Source organism: Pongo pygmaeus, chromosome 7 (assembly GCF_028885625.2).
Source record: "Pongo pygmaeus isolate AG05252 chromosome 7, NHGRI_mPonPyg2-v2.0_pri, whole genome shotgun sequence".
Lineage (NCBI taxonomy): Eukaryota > Metazoa > Chordata > Mammalia > Primates > Hominidae > Pongo > Pongo pygmaeus.
In genome coordinates this window covers 32,380,445-32,396,743 of record NC_072380.2, presented here as the reverse complement: position 1 = coordinate 32,396,743, position 16,299 = coordinate 32,380,445, and the positions used below count along the sequence as shown (strand labels likewise).

The window sequence follows — 16,299 nt, the reverse complement described above, 5'->3', positions numbered from 1 at the left end:
TTTTATAATAATAGTTTTAAAAGATTTTCCAGTGGACTTCAAACTGTGTGTTGCATTGCATTCACGGAAATCAATTTTAATGAGTCACTATAAGCTACAAAAAAATGAAATAGAACAGCAGGGAATAGACTAGAAGGTATCAGTGTCATCATACACTGTGAAGTTTTGTGTTATGAAAATCATTAAACTATTGTTGCAGTTAAATAAACACATGTAGAGGTAATAATGAATGCATTTTGGATGGTGGATCTCAGTGGCAAAAAGTCTGTGATCCACTAATGTAGACCTTGTCCTTGCTTCTCATCAAATACTAGGCCATTTCCAAAAGATATCCCTTCATTGCTTGCTTAGACAGAGAGAATAAAGCCTTCCTTGGGATGATGTTCCATAATGAATGACTAAAATGTAGTGGAACTTAGCTAGATGCTTTATATCAACTGTTTTTATGGAGTTGATTGGAAGGTAAAACAGTAAACATTTCATATAGCCTCAACAAAAAAGAAGGTTTGAAAGAGATCAGACAGAGTGGATGAAAGGCATGAAAAATATTCAATCTTACCTGAGCCCTGTGCTTCTGGAAAAGAGTAATGATTAAGAAACCTCTCTACCCTTTAGTGTCTGGCAAACAACCAATGCAAAGGCCCAAACTGCCTTCCCGTATTCTGAGATAAGACCCATCTCCACCCTTCTTCATGACTTTTATAAGACTTCTGGATGACTCCCTTTTTTTCCTGCCTCTATGGAACCCCAGGCCCCCTTCCTTTTCTTCAAGATATTCACCATAAATCAATGTTCTCCATTTTGCAATGGTTTGAATAAAATCTTCTATTTAATGACCTGGTGCATCCTGTATTTGATAGTTTGGTGCCATGATATGGATACATTGGCTCCTGCACTGGGATCTTTGTTTACTCAACACAGGTAATAAGGCTTATTTGGGCCCTTTGTGCTCCATTCCCGGTCCAAGGAACTATGAATGAGTCTAACTCCTGGTCCTGTGATATGGACCCTTTTCTACTGGTAGCAAGGCAAGGTTTTAGTACTCACTTGATTTCTGGCACTGGCTTTGGTTTTGTGGTCTGACCACTTGGTGATCTCTGAAAAGGGGATTAATGACTTTTAGAGATCTTGTATCTTATGGGTGAAAGACAACAGAGAATTTGGTTTGCTACGCTTTTCTGTTTGTCTGTTTTGAGCTCAAATCACTTAAGAATCATGAGAAGAGAACAGCTCTTTGATATGAAACAGTAAGTTTTGTGATTCTGTGTCCACTCTTGACCCATGGCTTAAATGTTAGAATTGAAACTAAATTCTTGCTATCTCTGCTTTAATGTCTACATGTCTGTAATTCAGAAAGGATGTCACCGCTCATTGTTAGAGTATGTAATATTTCCCTGTTGGCCAGATACGGTGGCATGCACCTACAATTTCAGCTACTATGGAAGTTGCAACCTTAGCTACTCAGGAGGCTGAAGGCAGGAGTTCTAATCTAGCCCATCTCTGAAAAAAATAAAAATAAAATATTTCCCTACCTCAGGATGGTGTCACTAAATTAGGTTATAGAATCTCTTAAAGAAGCTCTATTCTAATTGGCTTAGAAATAAATAACAATTTATATAAACTAAATATTTCCCAAATTCCAAGAAGTTAAGGAAATTGAGCCTTAAACACTTTTAATGTAGGGGAAAAAGATGTTATCTTGTAGGAACATAACTCAGAGACAATAATTCAAGTTCACAAAATCTAGGTAAATGTTTGGCAAACAATATTTAACAATAATTATTATTTTGATAATCAAATAATTAATAAGGTTGATTTAGTAAAAAAGGCTGGTTTCTCTGAGTTTTTAATGTTAAATATAACACAAGTATGCTTCTATTCTACTTGTGAATGTTCTTCCTAAACCTAGATTTACCAACCAAATAATCTAGCATTACTTCTACTTAATGTTTAATACAATAGAAAATAAAAATTCGTGTTCAAGCAAATTGAGTCATTATTCTAACAAACTTTCAATGGTACTAATATTTTGGAGCATGTCAGCCTAAAGACAATTTCCAAGGTATTTGGTAATTTAAAACCTTGGATTGAAGCTAAATTGAATTAATTAATGAATATTAACTGGATATTTATATAATTTCTATGCAAGAGAGAAAAGTGAAATATTGGTAACCAAGCATAATTTTAAGTTTATATACTTTTTTGCCTTTTGTTTCTATATGCTATAGAGAAGCATGTACATTCAGTTTTGTTAATAAATGTGCTCATTTTTGCCGCTTTGCATAAGTCGTGCTGTAAATAATATGCATGGCTATTAAAAGTTGTGAGATGTGTATTCATGAGTTCCACTAGTGTGTTACAAAAAGCTTATGTATGACAGAAAGATCACAATTATCCATTTCCCTTTTTTCTTTGTGCAACAGATGTTACTATTTCTATTTAAAAATTATAATCAATATACATGAATGAGATTCTACAAGGCATAATAATAGCAGAGAGATACAATTTTGTATGCGAGGTTTGCAGAACATGTTTTTGTTAAGAAAAAAATAGAGTTGTTTTATTCTGAAGTCATATAGCTAGTTGTTAATGTGTAGGACAAAAGCCGAATAGACATAGAAAGTTGTAAAACACTTGTGGGAAACAAACTTTGCTGTGGTCAGTGCTAGCTAAGGCTTGATGAATTCATTTATAAGATTTCAAAAAGATCTTTAATATCAAATGCCATAATGATGCAAAGTAGAATTTAATTTTGCCTCTGTTTAAAAACATAACATTTTCTTGACTTCTTAGTCTACTCTTAATAATATTTTTTTCTTTACCTTCTGAGTAATCTGCCTAGAAGGCAAAGATTCCATGTCTTAAAATAACTTCCTATATTATATATTGACTTTATCACATCCTTGCTTATTTAATAAAGTCTTCTCCCTTTTGAAAAAGCTAAGATTCTTTACAATCATGTTACTGCCTGGGCTTACTTTTCACTCTTTTTGCTGTCACCTACTTAAGGTAGCAAAGTATTGTTTATCAGTAACTCATGACTGTATCCTAGTCAAGTGTCCCAATCTCCTGACAACCTTTGATATTTTCCCTCCCAAAACTGATTCCTAAGTGATATCTATTGCATCTGAAACTGTCTTTGATATCTCCCAGAGGGCCTTCGAAAATCACAAAGGATTTGTTATTTCACCTTATGAAAAGAAAGTTGCTGAAAAGAATTAGGTTTATTTGACATGTTACTATTTACGAATTGCATGGGAGTCATTGCCAACTCAGAAGAGATGCTTAACCTTCCCTAGGACAAATCTGTATGGGCAGAATATTATCAGTATACATATTTCAGAAATTGTATGCTGTATGGAAAATTCCTAGAGAGTCATCAAAGGTTTTGATGTCCATGATGTGTTTTTCCTTGAGTCCCGATGTCACTTTGCTCTGCTATTAGAGAGCACCACATGAGTCATAAGTTTCAGTTATTTTTAAAATGTTAACCTGGTAACAACTTTTATTCGTTAATTTGAAATTAGCATCTTCTAAGCCAGTGCTTTCCTTTTTTTAAAAAAAAACGGTAAATTGACAATTTATGATATTATAAGTATATGGGGTACAAAGTGATAATATGATTTATGCCTACCATGTGGGATAATTAAATTGAGCCATTTAACATATCCGTCACTTCAAATACTAGTCATTTTTTGTGTGAGAACGTTTGAAATTTACTCTTCCCAATTTTGAAATGTACAACACTTTATTATTAACTACACTTACCACACTGTACAATAGAATTCAAAAAACAAAAAGAAAACAGATTCCTCCTAACAAAGATTTTATAGCCTTTGACCATCACCTCCCCATTCCCTCCACCCCCATCCCCTGTAACCGCCATTCTGTCTGCTTCGAGTGTGATTATTTTAAGATTCCTCATGTAAGTGAGAACATGCTATCTTTGTTTTTCTGTGCCTATAAGCCAGTATTTTTCAAACGGAGATTCTTGTGATAAACACTCCTTAGATCTTTCATGTCTGAAAATGATTTTTCAAAATAATTTTTAAGTCTTTTGTCATTTACAAATAGAGTTTTGCTTTGTGGTGCTTCCCTGAAAGCTCTTGCAAATCTACATGGAGTGCTTTGTCTCAACAAAGGATTATCTCAGAGCCCCATGGCAAAGTTCTATGCCAGGTACTTTTCATTTGGGGCAGAAGCTTCTGATGCCGTCACTTACACAACCTTGAGACCATACTAGCAGACTGAGTCAGGATTTCCAGAGCCCTGTTTGGAGAGGCAGATGTATGCATGAAACTGTTAAGCCAAGAGGAAGCAGAGCAAGAATTACACAGGACTGAAGGAACTGATGAGGGATGACTGTGGCTTTTGTTTGGAATATTGCTGATATTCTAATGGTTGATTTTTTCGACGTAGGAAACTCCTTTCTATTTTCTCTTAAGCTAACTGAAACTCATAACAATTCAGGAGTCTATGCTTTGCAAACATAAACAAAACATTTGTCATTGGTATCTTTTTCTTCCTGCTTGACTGTTAGAGAATTCAGAAATTCTTACTGAGTATTCTCATTATATTTCAAAACTATAGTTATTTGCATAGGTTCAATAAAACTCTTCCTTGTTTGCATGAAATATTGGAAACATTAGGTATGCTCATTTAAAGCGCTCTTGGGAAAACCAGCCTGATTCCTGGCTAATGAGGTGCCCAAATTTACAGGTAAAGGATACTTCCTAGCAGGCTCAGAAAACTTGAGATATTTTGGGGACCTCTAAAAGAGAGGCATTTACCAAAATTAATAGATACTGTAGGTAAATCTGTTGGTGAGTCCTTGATATAGCTTCCTAGCCTCAAGTGGCTTTTAAAAATTCAATTTAAGATTCCTTATGGAAACTTTCAGCAAAGCAAATGTAAGAGGCCCTATGTAGTGAATTATCATCTTTAAGACAACCATGTAAATAATCAGGCCAAATCTGATGGTACTAGCTTTGTTTTGTGATCAAGAATAATCTTTCTTTGAGATTATTTTTGATCAAAAGAGGGGTGACTATAGAGAGAAATGTTTTGTTTCAGTGGAAAACTATAGCAAGCAGCTCCTTCCTGTTTATCAGATTGTAGACATAATTGTCTCTTAGCTATATTATACAGTTTTATAAATTGCAGGTAACTGATACATATACAAATTCTGACTTGTCTGGAATGATTTAAATGACTTCCTCTCCTCTGTGGAAAAAGCAGTTTGGATATCTTCCTAAAAATTGAACTGGATCCTGTTATCTTGCCCAAATTGTTAATCTGTACCAAACTGTGAAGCCTTCCAGTTTGCTTCAATATTTGGCTACAACCCTACAAACGAATGTTTCCATTTTTTCTCTCTTTCCCTAACTTGGTGTCACTGAAAAATAACATCTGATTGCCCAGATTCCTGTTGGAACTCTAGGTTGTCTAGCAGCTAGCCCTTTTCTCCAGGAGTTGAAGAAATTCTGCCAGCTGAAGTCTAACTACTTGATTCAAACTTTGAAGAACTCACCACTGTAGCAGATTACACGGAGGCCAGACTTTTCCCAGTGCACAAACCACTGTCTGAGCCCCTAACAAATTCTGGTGAAAAGCTCAGGTCCTTCATTCTCTTAGAGGAAAGCTAACCAAGACGGAACATCATCAAGAACATTGACATCCTAGCTTCAAGAAACTCAATGAATGGTACTGTGTAACTGAAATATTTTCCCCACCCACCTTTTGGAATTTGCTGGACTGGTATGCTCAGGGTTAAACTCTGGTCTTTAACATAATCTTTGATATTAATGTTTTTCATTTTAAATACTTCTCTTTTAAGGAGCCTGATCTCTATGACTTTGAAACAACTGGCCTTTGCCATTACTTCTCAACAGCTGGTTTAGGTGATGTTATGACAACAATGCCAACAAGAATTCTTGAGAGACTATTTCTTAGACCCTGCTCAGTCTTACTCAGGTTTCTGATGATCACCTCTATGTTGTTCAGCATCCTATAATGTTTATTGATCTTAAGTAGAAGTGGGGACTGAAAATGTTGAATGTGACCTAATCTCCATACTTCTAGAAAAAAGTGGTGGTTAAGAAATCCCTTAAACTTTTTGTTCGCCTATATCTATAAAACCATGCTTCCCTTTCTTTTGAGACATTCCTCATTAACTGCAATAGTTTGGATAAAATAATCTCTTTAATTTCCTGATTGTACACTGACTTTGACAATACCATTCTACTTCTCAAATATAGTCCCTGCTTTGGTTCATTACCTAGGAACAACTATTTTATATAAATTGTGACTGGTTTTCTCTTCTACCAAGACTCAATATTTAGATTTTGGACTCGAGAATTTCTAAATATAAATATGCAAAGACCATTTCTCAGCCTCAACGCTCCTAAGGAATGATCTGAAAATCACTTTTCTTGGAAAGCTTCTGCCAACATGTGGAATATAAAGATAGCAAGTCTACGTTTTTCAATATGTTTTATGTATCATAAAAAAGAGTTGGCAATACATGAAGAAAAAAACATGTCTGCTGAACATGAGGATCAAATAAATTTGATTGCTGAGCACTACCAATGGGATCCACATTTCTTAAAAGTCCTGGAGCAAACGGCCATGTCATATATTGCCTGTCTTAGTCAGCTCAGGAAGCTATAACAAAATACCATAGACTGGGTGGCTTAAACAATGAACATCGATTTCCTGCAGTTCCAAAACCTGAGAAATCCAGGATCAACGTGCAGGAAGATTTGGTGTATGATAAGGGCCCAGTTCTTGGTATGTGGATGGCCATTCCCTGTTGCATTCTCAGGTGGCAGAGAGACAGGAGGCTTTGGCCTTCTTTTCTTCTTATAAGGGTGCTAATTCCATCGCAAGGACTTCACTCTCCTGACCTCATCTAAACCTATTAAAGCCTCACAGATGCCCCATCTCAAATACCATCACTGTAGAGATTAGGCCTTCAAGATATGAATTTCACAGGCATACAAAAGTTCAGTCCACAGCATTGCGTATGAAGTCTGGTTCATACCTCAGCATGACATCTTACTACTATGTGCTATGGATTTGAATTCTGTCCCCCTCAACAAAGATATGTTGGAGTGTTAACTCCCAGCACCTCAGAATGTGACATAATTTAGAGATAGGGTCTTTACAGAGCTCATCAAGTTAAAATGAGTTCCATAGGGTGGGCCCTAATCCAATGACTAATGTCCTTTTTTTTTTTTTTTTCTTTTGAGACAGAGTCTTACTCTGTCACCCAGGTTGGAGTGCAGTGGCATGATCTCAGCTCACTGCAACCTCTGCCTCCTGGGTTCAAGCAATTCTCATGCCTCAGCCTCCTGAGTAGAAATAGCTGGAACTATAGGCATGCACCACCATACCTAGCTAATTTTTCTATTATTTTGCAGAGATGGATTTCACCATGTTGGCCAGGCTGGTCTCAAACTCCTGGCCTCAAGTGATCTGCCTCTCTCAGCCTCCCAAAGTGCTGGGATTGCAGGTGTGAGCCATTGCACCTGGCAATGACTAATGTCCTTATAAAATGGAAAAATTTGGACACAGAGACAGACATGCACAGAGGAAAAAATGACATGGAGAGACACAGGGAGAAGACAGCCATCTACAAGCCAAGGAGAAGGACCCAGAACAATCTTTCCCTTGTAGCCCTCAGAAGGAACCAAACCTGCCAACACCATGATTTTGGACTTTTTGACTCCAGAACTGTGAAACAATGCATTTCTGTTGTTTGAGCCACCCAGTTTGTGGTACTTTGTTACAGAGCCCTAGCAAACCAATACACTGGATAACCTTGAGCAATATATTAAACTCTTTAAGTTTTAGTTTCCTTATATGATAAATGAGAACAGTGTGCATCTCATAAACTGGTTGTAAAAAATTAACATGAAAACGTAAGAGCCTGGGACTTGTAACTGCTCAATAAAATAACTAATGGTAAGATTATCATCGCTATTTACTTCTGATTCAGAGGATACCTGCTGAAATATTAGGTTGGTGCAAAATAATTGTGGTTTTTGTCATTTTAATATGATCAACAAATAAGATGATTAATAATCACAGTCATCTCTATCCTCCTTCACATCTTCACCGCCACTATTTGAGAACTTAAGTGTCAGACACTGCACTAATTATTTTAGGCGTGTTCTTCTTTTTCTTTTTCTTTTTCTTTTTGAGATGGAGTCTTGCTCTGTTGCCAAGTCTGGAATGCAATGGCACGATCTTGGCTCACTGCAACCTCCGCCTCCCGGGTTCAAGTGATTCTCCTGCCTAAGCCTCCTGAGTAGCTGGGATTATAGGTGCACACCACCACACTTGCCTAATTTTTGTATTTTTAGTAGAGGCAGGGTTTCACCATGTTGATCAGGGTGGTCTTGAACTCCTGACCTCATGATCCACCTGCCTTGGCCTCCCAAAGTGCTGGGATTACAAGCATGAGCCACTGGGCCCGGCCTAGGCGTGTTCTTATTAATTCTCCCAATAAACCCTACAATTTAGGCATTATCTTCTTTTTACATATGGGGAAACTAGAGCTTACATTAGTTGTTGGTCAAATTAAGACTTCTGGTAAGTAGCAAAGTTAAAATAGAAACAATGCCTGGTGTGGAGGCTCACACCTGTAATCCCAACACTTTAGGAGGCCAAGTCTGAAGGATTTCTTGAGGGTAGGAGTTTAAGATCAGCCTGGGCAACATAGCAAGACTTGTCTCTATAAAAATTTTTTAAAATAGCTGGGCGTGGTATTTTAAAAATAGTTGGGCAGCTGGGACCTGTAGTCCCAGCTACTCAGGAGGCTGAGGTGAGAGGATTTCTTAAGCCCAGGAGTTCGAGGCTACAGTGAGCTATGATTGCACCACTGCACACTCACTCCAGCCTAGGTGACAGAGCAAGACCCTGTCTCAAAAAAAAAAAAAAATGTGGCATTTGATGACAAAGCATGTGCTTACACTGCTCTGCCCAGGACAACATTTCTATTTTAGAAACATTAAAGAAAACTGTAACAATGAACCCTAATGGGATCTCATACAATGTCATAGGATTTAATTTGTTAATTCATTTTGAGATCTCCATATAGATAACTTTTTGCATTTCATTGGTTCTTTGACTACTCTATTGCACGCCAATTGTGCAGTACATTTTGGAGCTTATGTGTTGTGTTGATGGATTTTTCTGGGATAATACTTTCTACAAATGTGATGGATATGCAATCCGAGGCTTTGTAAATTAACTCAGTGACACACTCTTGAGCCCACACAGATGAATAATCAAAAAGAACATTCTTACTAGCCAACATACTGAGGGGGAAGGAAACTATACAAATAAAGAGTTGTAAATACATAGAATTCTTAAGTAATTTATTGCATTGCATTTTACTTAGAAATTTCTTGAGACAGTTTCAAATTGTGACTCTCAGATGTTCTATGGCAGTGGTTTCCAGAGTGTGTCAGATGTTCTATGGCAGTGGTTTCCAGAGTGTGGTCTGACCAGCAGCATCAGCACTAGAGTCAACATCACATGGGAACTTTCTAGAAATGCAGATTCTTGAACCACACCCACCACCCCCAGACCTAGTGAATCAGAAACTCTGCAGTTGCAGGGCAGAAATTTCTGTTTAAACAAGCACTCTGGGAATCTGATACATGCTGAACTTTGAGAACCATAGATTCACACAATTGCTCCAGAGTCCCATCCTTCCTTTTTCTGCTGGCTTGTATTGCTTTTTGAAAAAGGGTATGTACTCTCCTAGAGTCTCAGGCACACCTCATTCTCCTTCTCTGGCAACATTTTCTCATTGACTAGGCTTTGGATAGGAAGGAAAGAGTCGTCAGTTAAAGCTTATTTTTCTCATATAATAGATTAAATCTCAAAATAAAAAATCTGAAAGAATCTCTATAATTCTTCCTTTACGAAAATTTTTTTATCTTGAAATAATTATAGATTGACAGGAAATTCTAAAAAAAGGTACAGGACAAAGCATTTTTTTTTACAATTTCCTGTGAATCCACAATTCACAGGACAATAGTACAATGTTACTATTTTCCCCAATAGTAACATCTTGCCAAACTACACTTCAATATCATAACCAAAGATTTGACATTTACGGAATCCACCAAAATAAGTTTCTCCAGTCTTATATGCACTCATATGTGTATGTGTGTGTCTGTGTGTGTATTTGGTTCCATCAAATGTTATCACATATGTAGATTCACGTGAACACCAGCAATGAGGATACAGAATAGCTTCCTCACCAGGATCCCTGGTGCAACATTTTTATGGACACACACACACCTCCCTCCCTCCTCTACTCTCTGACCCCTGGAAACTACTAATCTGTTCTCCATTTCTATACTTTTGTCATTTCAAGAATATTATATAAATAAAATCACATCATATGAAATCTTTTGTGATTGGCTTATTTTTAGTTAGCACAATTCCCTTGAAATTCATTCATGGTTTTGTCTGTAAAAATAGCTCACTCTTTTTTTATTGCTTCTTAGTATGTCATAGTATAGCTGTGCTACAGTTTGTTTAACCAGTCACTGATCTAAGGATATTTGGGTTGTTTCCAGTTTGGGGCTGGAAACAATATGAATATTCATGTACAGGTTTTTACTGAGTCTAAGTTTTCACTTCTCTGGGATAAATGTCCAAGAGCGCAACTGCTGAATCATGTGGTAAATACATGTTTAGTTTTACGAGAAACAAGAAAATTGTTTACAGAGTGTACCATTTTACATTTCCATCAACAATGTATGAGTGATCCAGTTTCTCCACATCCTCTCCAGCAACTGGTATTATTACTCTTTTTTACTTTAGCCATCTTAATAGGCAGATAGTGCTATCTCATTGTTTTAATTTGCATATTCCTAATGGCTAATGATATTGAACATCTTTTCATGTGCTTATTTTCCATCTGTATATCATCTTTGGTAAAATTTCTGTTTATGTCTCTTGCCCATTTTCCTAATTAGTTTGTTTGGATTTTACTGTGGAGTTTTGAGAGTTCTTTATACTCTCTAGGTACAAAATCTTTCTTGAATATGTGGTTGGCAAATGTTTTCCCCTGCTCTGTAGCTTTTCTTTTAATTCTTTACACAGGGTCTCTTACAGAACAAAAGTTTTAATTTTGATGAGGTCCCAGTTGATTAAAATGAATTTTAAAATTCATTGAAATTCATTTTAAAATTCATTTAAAATGAAAATGAATCATACTTTTAGTATCAAGTCTAGAAGTTCTTCACCTAGCTTTAGGTCCTCATCATTTTCTCCTGTTTGTTTCCTAAAGTTTTATTGCTTAACATTTTATGTTTAAGTCTGTAATCAATTTTGAGTTAATTTCTGTATAAGATGTGAGAAATGAATTTAGGCACTTTTATTTTTTGCCTTTGGATATCCAATTGCTTCAGTATCACTTTTTTTTAAAAGCTCGTCTTTCCTCCATTGAATTACTTTTGCATTTTTTGTCAAAACTCAAAGTTAGGCATATTTGTTTGTCTCTGTTTTAAATTAAGCTTGTTTTTAGATTAAACTTTTTTAAAACAAATAAATTAAGCTATATCCTAAGAAATTCTTACTGCTCTGTTTCATCAGATTTAGAGTAGTGGGTGAAGAAACCAAGGAATAGAGAGTTTAAGAGGCTTATTTCTGGCCACATAGCTAACAAGTTGAAGAACAACCAAAATCGAAACCTGTTAATTTCCAGAATAGTCTTCTTTCCCCTTCACCGCTGTGTTTTTCTCCTCCAGTTGCCAAGCTTCTGGGTGAAAAGTATGTCTCTGTTAAGGAGTAAATAGCATCTCCCTGTTCAATTCAGGCACATCCTCAGCCTGGTCACTGTTTTTGGCTGCCACGTTCAGTGATTTCTGTAGGCTCTACCATGAGTTCTATCAAATTTAATAAAAACCTCTTATCTTAATGTAATTATTTAAAATTACAAATTAATTAAAAGGAAACTGGGAGAAGCGCGGTAAGCTTCTGAAACAACAAAAAAAGTGGATATAAGTACAACTGATAACTTTGTCATCTCTACAAGCAAATGATTACAGTGGGTTTAGACCCAGAAGCAACCTATCAGTTTGCTGATTACTGCTGCCCCGAAGCCTATGCATGAATGGTATCCTCTCTCTCCCTTCAGCCAAGGACAACTGAGCCTCCGTAGTCTTAATACTTGACCTTGATACTTCTCTAATACGGTGACACTATGCTGATAGAGGAAATGAGTTTTATCCTTCCTAAAGAGTTTTTTTTTTTTTTTGAGAAAGAGTCTCTCTCTATTGTCCAGGCTGGAGTGCAGTGGCACAATCTTGGCTCACTGCAATCTCTGCCGTGTTCAAGCGATTCTCCTGCCCCAGCCTCCCAAGTAGCTGGGACTATAGGTGCGCGCCACCAAGCCCAGCTAAGATTTATAGTCGAGACAAGGTTTCACCATTTTGGCCAGGCTGGTCTCAAGAACTGCTGACCTCGGGTAATCCGCCTGCCTCTGCTTCCCAAATTGCTGGGATTACAGGCATGAGCCACCGCGCCCGGCCCCCTCCTAAAGGATTTTTTAATTTTTGAGCAAGCACAGATTATTATACCTATATTTATTTCCTCACCGACTACACACTGAATCAAATAGCCCTAGGAGCAAAACTGACAAGAAAGCTTTATTTTTTCAAACTGAAACCACAGTACTGATTGCAAAAGATAACCCTACTTTGGCAATTGCTGTATTTGTTTGCAAATTTGCAGAGTGTTTATTTTTTCCACGGATATTTGCCTGGATATGTATCTCAAGCTTTCAAAGATGGTCTTATGAATAGTTAGTGAATTGCTTAAATAAAATGCAGGAGGAAAAACTCATGGAAGTAACTATAAAAGTCATTGATTCTGAAAAATTAACACAGCCAAGCTGAAGAGTCCAAGCCCAAGTCAAAAACGAAATGATAACAATAACCAGAAAGACTCAGTGAGAAACCAAAAAGAGGCAGTAAGAAACCATAAGCTGTGGTTTCAATTGATGTTTCTAGGTGGTAAGCAGATCCACTTATCAACTCATAACTCAGTGCTTATTGTCTACTTAATAGACTACCAAAATAGAATCCTCCTCTGGTAGCAGAAAAGACTTACATACTTATCTCTGGAAAACACAATCACCTTCTATTCGAAACTGCCTGACTAGGAAAAATAAGCTAGTTTTGTGTGCAGTTCACCAAATCACAGGGGAAAAAAAAAACCACCCTCAAATGCACAAAGTTTCAGAGCAAAGGCATTAGAAGTAGTTAAGTAAGAGATGTAAAAGAATGTAATAAAATGGACCCAGAAAAAAAAAGCAATTCTCTGGTTTTCATTATGTTCCAGGGGATGTTGGAAATTATACCAATGCAGGGCTAACACAAAAATTCGAAAGAAAGTGGACATAATGAAGTCTTTCAAGAAATATATCTAGCAGGAAACATATAGAGCCTTGCAATATGTTTTGCTCTCTTTCAAGAACTTGGAAAATTTGGGGAGCTTTACACTGAGTTAATATTCAGATAAGGGAATGATTAAGTGCAGTAGAGGGAAGGAAATCCTTTCAAAGATAGATAACAAATAATGTATGTAGTCTACTTCTCCTGCACCTGATATAAAGTGCAGAAAGATCTTAGAAAACAGTTTAAAGAGGTGATCCCTGAAGGCTGAAAGGATAGTGTGGCTTGTTTTGTTTTTTTGTTTTTCTTATTGAAGTTTTCTCATTCCCATCTTGAGTGTTGGGTTCATGGTACATCTCTGTTATCCTGCACCGTGATAGCATCACACTCATCTTGGAGTCAGCTGTACATGAAAAACAGCAGTTGGAGCATCTACTTAGGATGTATAATAGATGTTTCTCACAGGGCTGCATCTGACTGCCAGAATGTTCACATTAGCTGAAGGGGACGGCCAAAGTAATCCTTCAGGTTAACTGTGATTCCCACATTTCTCCTGCGTTTCCTTCCTGCCTCTTTCTCCTCTCAAACACCACACATGTTAAGAGAAAAGTGTTCTATGTCTGGTCTTATTCCCCATGAAGAGGAGCCAAAATGCTTCTTTTTTTTGAGCAATGAGTAAGCTGAGACAAAGAAAACAAATTTAATTGCTGCTTGGAGAGGAAAGTGAACTGATGATCTAATAACCAATTTCCATCCCTACTATCCAGACTCCAATTCGTGGCTTAAGGACCAAAAGAAGTCACTTTGTCTTTATGGCGCGCTCGTCTGCATCAGTACAGAAGGGTAATACTACTACTCATCAATAAAGTTTAAATTCCTTCCCACTCTGTTCAATATTTATGTTATTTTTCACATTTCTAGAGCAAATATAGTATTTATAGACAGAAAGAAGGAAGTTGTATGCAGCAGGGAGTAGAGGAGAGGAATTTAGAAATTTGTCAGCGTTTTCTTTAATATCATAATTTGATTTTTTCCCCCCAGGTTTGATTCCAGGGCTAAATTGTCTCAAAGGCAGAGATACACTTGCATGGTGGGGCAAGACCTTTTCATTCCAAAAAACGATGTCATTCACTTCAGAAAAGCAAAACACACACACACACACACAAAATCTTAATCCTTATGGTGGGAAACAGGATTCTGATAGTAGACTGTATTTTAGCTCAAAAAACATTATACTTAACTTCTTGCTCTCAGCCTCACTCAGAGAAGTGAGTTTAGTAATTTCATTTGCTTGGAAGTTGAACAGTTCTGATTCTGAGACTTGATGGCAACGGTCATCAAACATTAATTTGCCTATGAATCTTGTTAAAATGCAGATATCTGTACTTCAACTATACGTATTCAGTAAGTGATTCAAGGACTACCTTTTGAGAATCACTAATCCCCAAGTGGCCCTAAACAGATTTTTTTGTTAGCCCTGAATTCAGCCAAACTCCTAGAACCAAATCTAGATCACTACAATATTTTTGAAAGTGCAAACTTTAACCACCTGCACTGAAATCTGAGTGATCAACTATTCCAGCTTGCCTAAGACTGAAAGTCTCATGTCCTGGGGAACCCCTCAACCCCAGGCAAACCAGAATAAATATTAAATACAAATTCAAAGTCATCTGAAAATCCTGTTAAAATGACCCCTTCTGGTCTCATCCTAGACTTACCAACTATAATGGGATGGGGGCTCAGAATTTGTATTTTTTTCCAAGAAGATGCTATTTATGTAAACAGATGTTTGAGATTCACTGATATGGAGACTTTGTTAGCCATGACCTTCAGTTTGTCAGCCACTGGCTCTCCAAATCATACAGCTGCTTTTCATTCTTTGGAGACAGAATCTTGCACCCTAGGGTAGAGTGCAATGGCGTAATCTCAGCTCAATGTAACTCTGCCTCTAGGGTTCAAGCGATCCTCACACCTCAGTCTCCCAAGTAGCTGAAACTACAGGTTCAGGTTCATGCCTGACTCTTTTTTTTTTTTTTTTTGGTAGATATTAGGTTTCATCATATTGCCCAGGCTGGTCTCGAACTCCTAGGCTCAAGCAATCCTCCTGCCTTGGCCTCCCAAAGCACTGGGATTACAGGTGTGTGGCATTTGTTTTTCAAACAGTCAATCAGCAGTTCTTTATTAAGGACCAAAACATGTTTCATCCTTCTTTGTCTGACTCTGAGGGCTCTGACAGGGTGCTGTGCTAACTGGGGAGAAAAATACTCAATTAGAACCTACTGCTTGAATGGTTCTAAGACTATTAATTAATTCTTACAGCATACTTGTCCTGGAAAGAAAAATGAGACATTGAATAAAAACCTCTTATATATGAGATTAAGAATCAAACAGAGGTGGGGTGTGAAGGAGGGAAGATTTCTATGAGCAAGAATTAATATAATTAGTATCAAAAAGCAAATATAATGATCAAAGCACACAGTTGGTCAGTAATGACTCCGGGAACAAAAACCACATTTCCTCACTCTCCAACCTGTTTATTTCACAACTAACAGAGGATGAGTATATCAAGTTTTTGAGGAGGCCCAGAATTTACATTCCATTGACATCCATACTTTCTGCCACATTTAATATTTTTATTGTGAAGTCACTGTCCTATTCCTTTTGTGGATTTCAACTTTATTCCAAAATCTTGTTCAATTAAATGGGAAGAATATGGAATGTAGAGTGAGCAAATATGGATTTAATCTAAATCTGCCATTATCTAAAGTTGTGATATTGGACAAGTAACTTCTTAGCTTATGGGAGGCTCAGTTTTCTAAACTAAAACCTAGGATAGCAAACTATTATGAGGATTAAATCTGATTATATATATGGAATT

At 36.9% G+C, this 16,299-nt stretch overlaps 1 protein-coding gene across 1 annotated transcript in view; it reads right to left on the bottom strand.

Annotated features, from left to right (window-relative positions):
* The window catches only part of NRG1 (neuregulin 1), a 1,130,429-nt gene that overhangs the window by 524,210 nt on the left and 589,920 nt on the right, over positions 1-16,299 (bottom strand). The gene's annotated exons all lie outside the window — the stretch shown is intronic.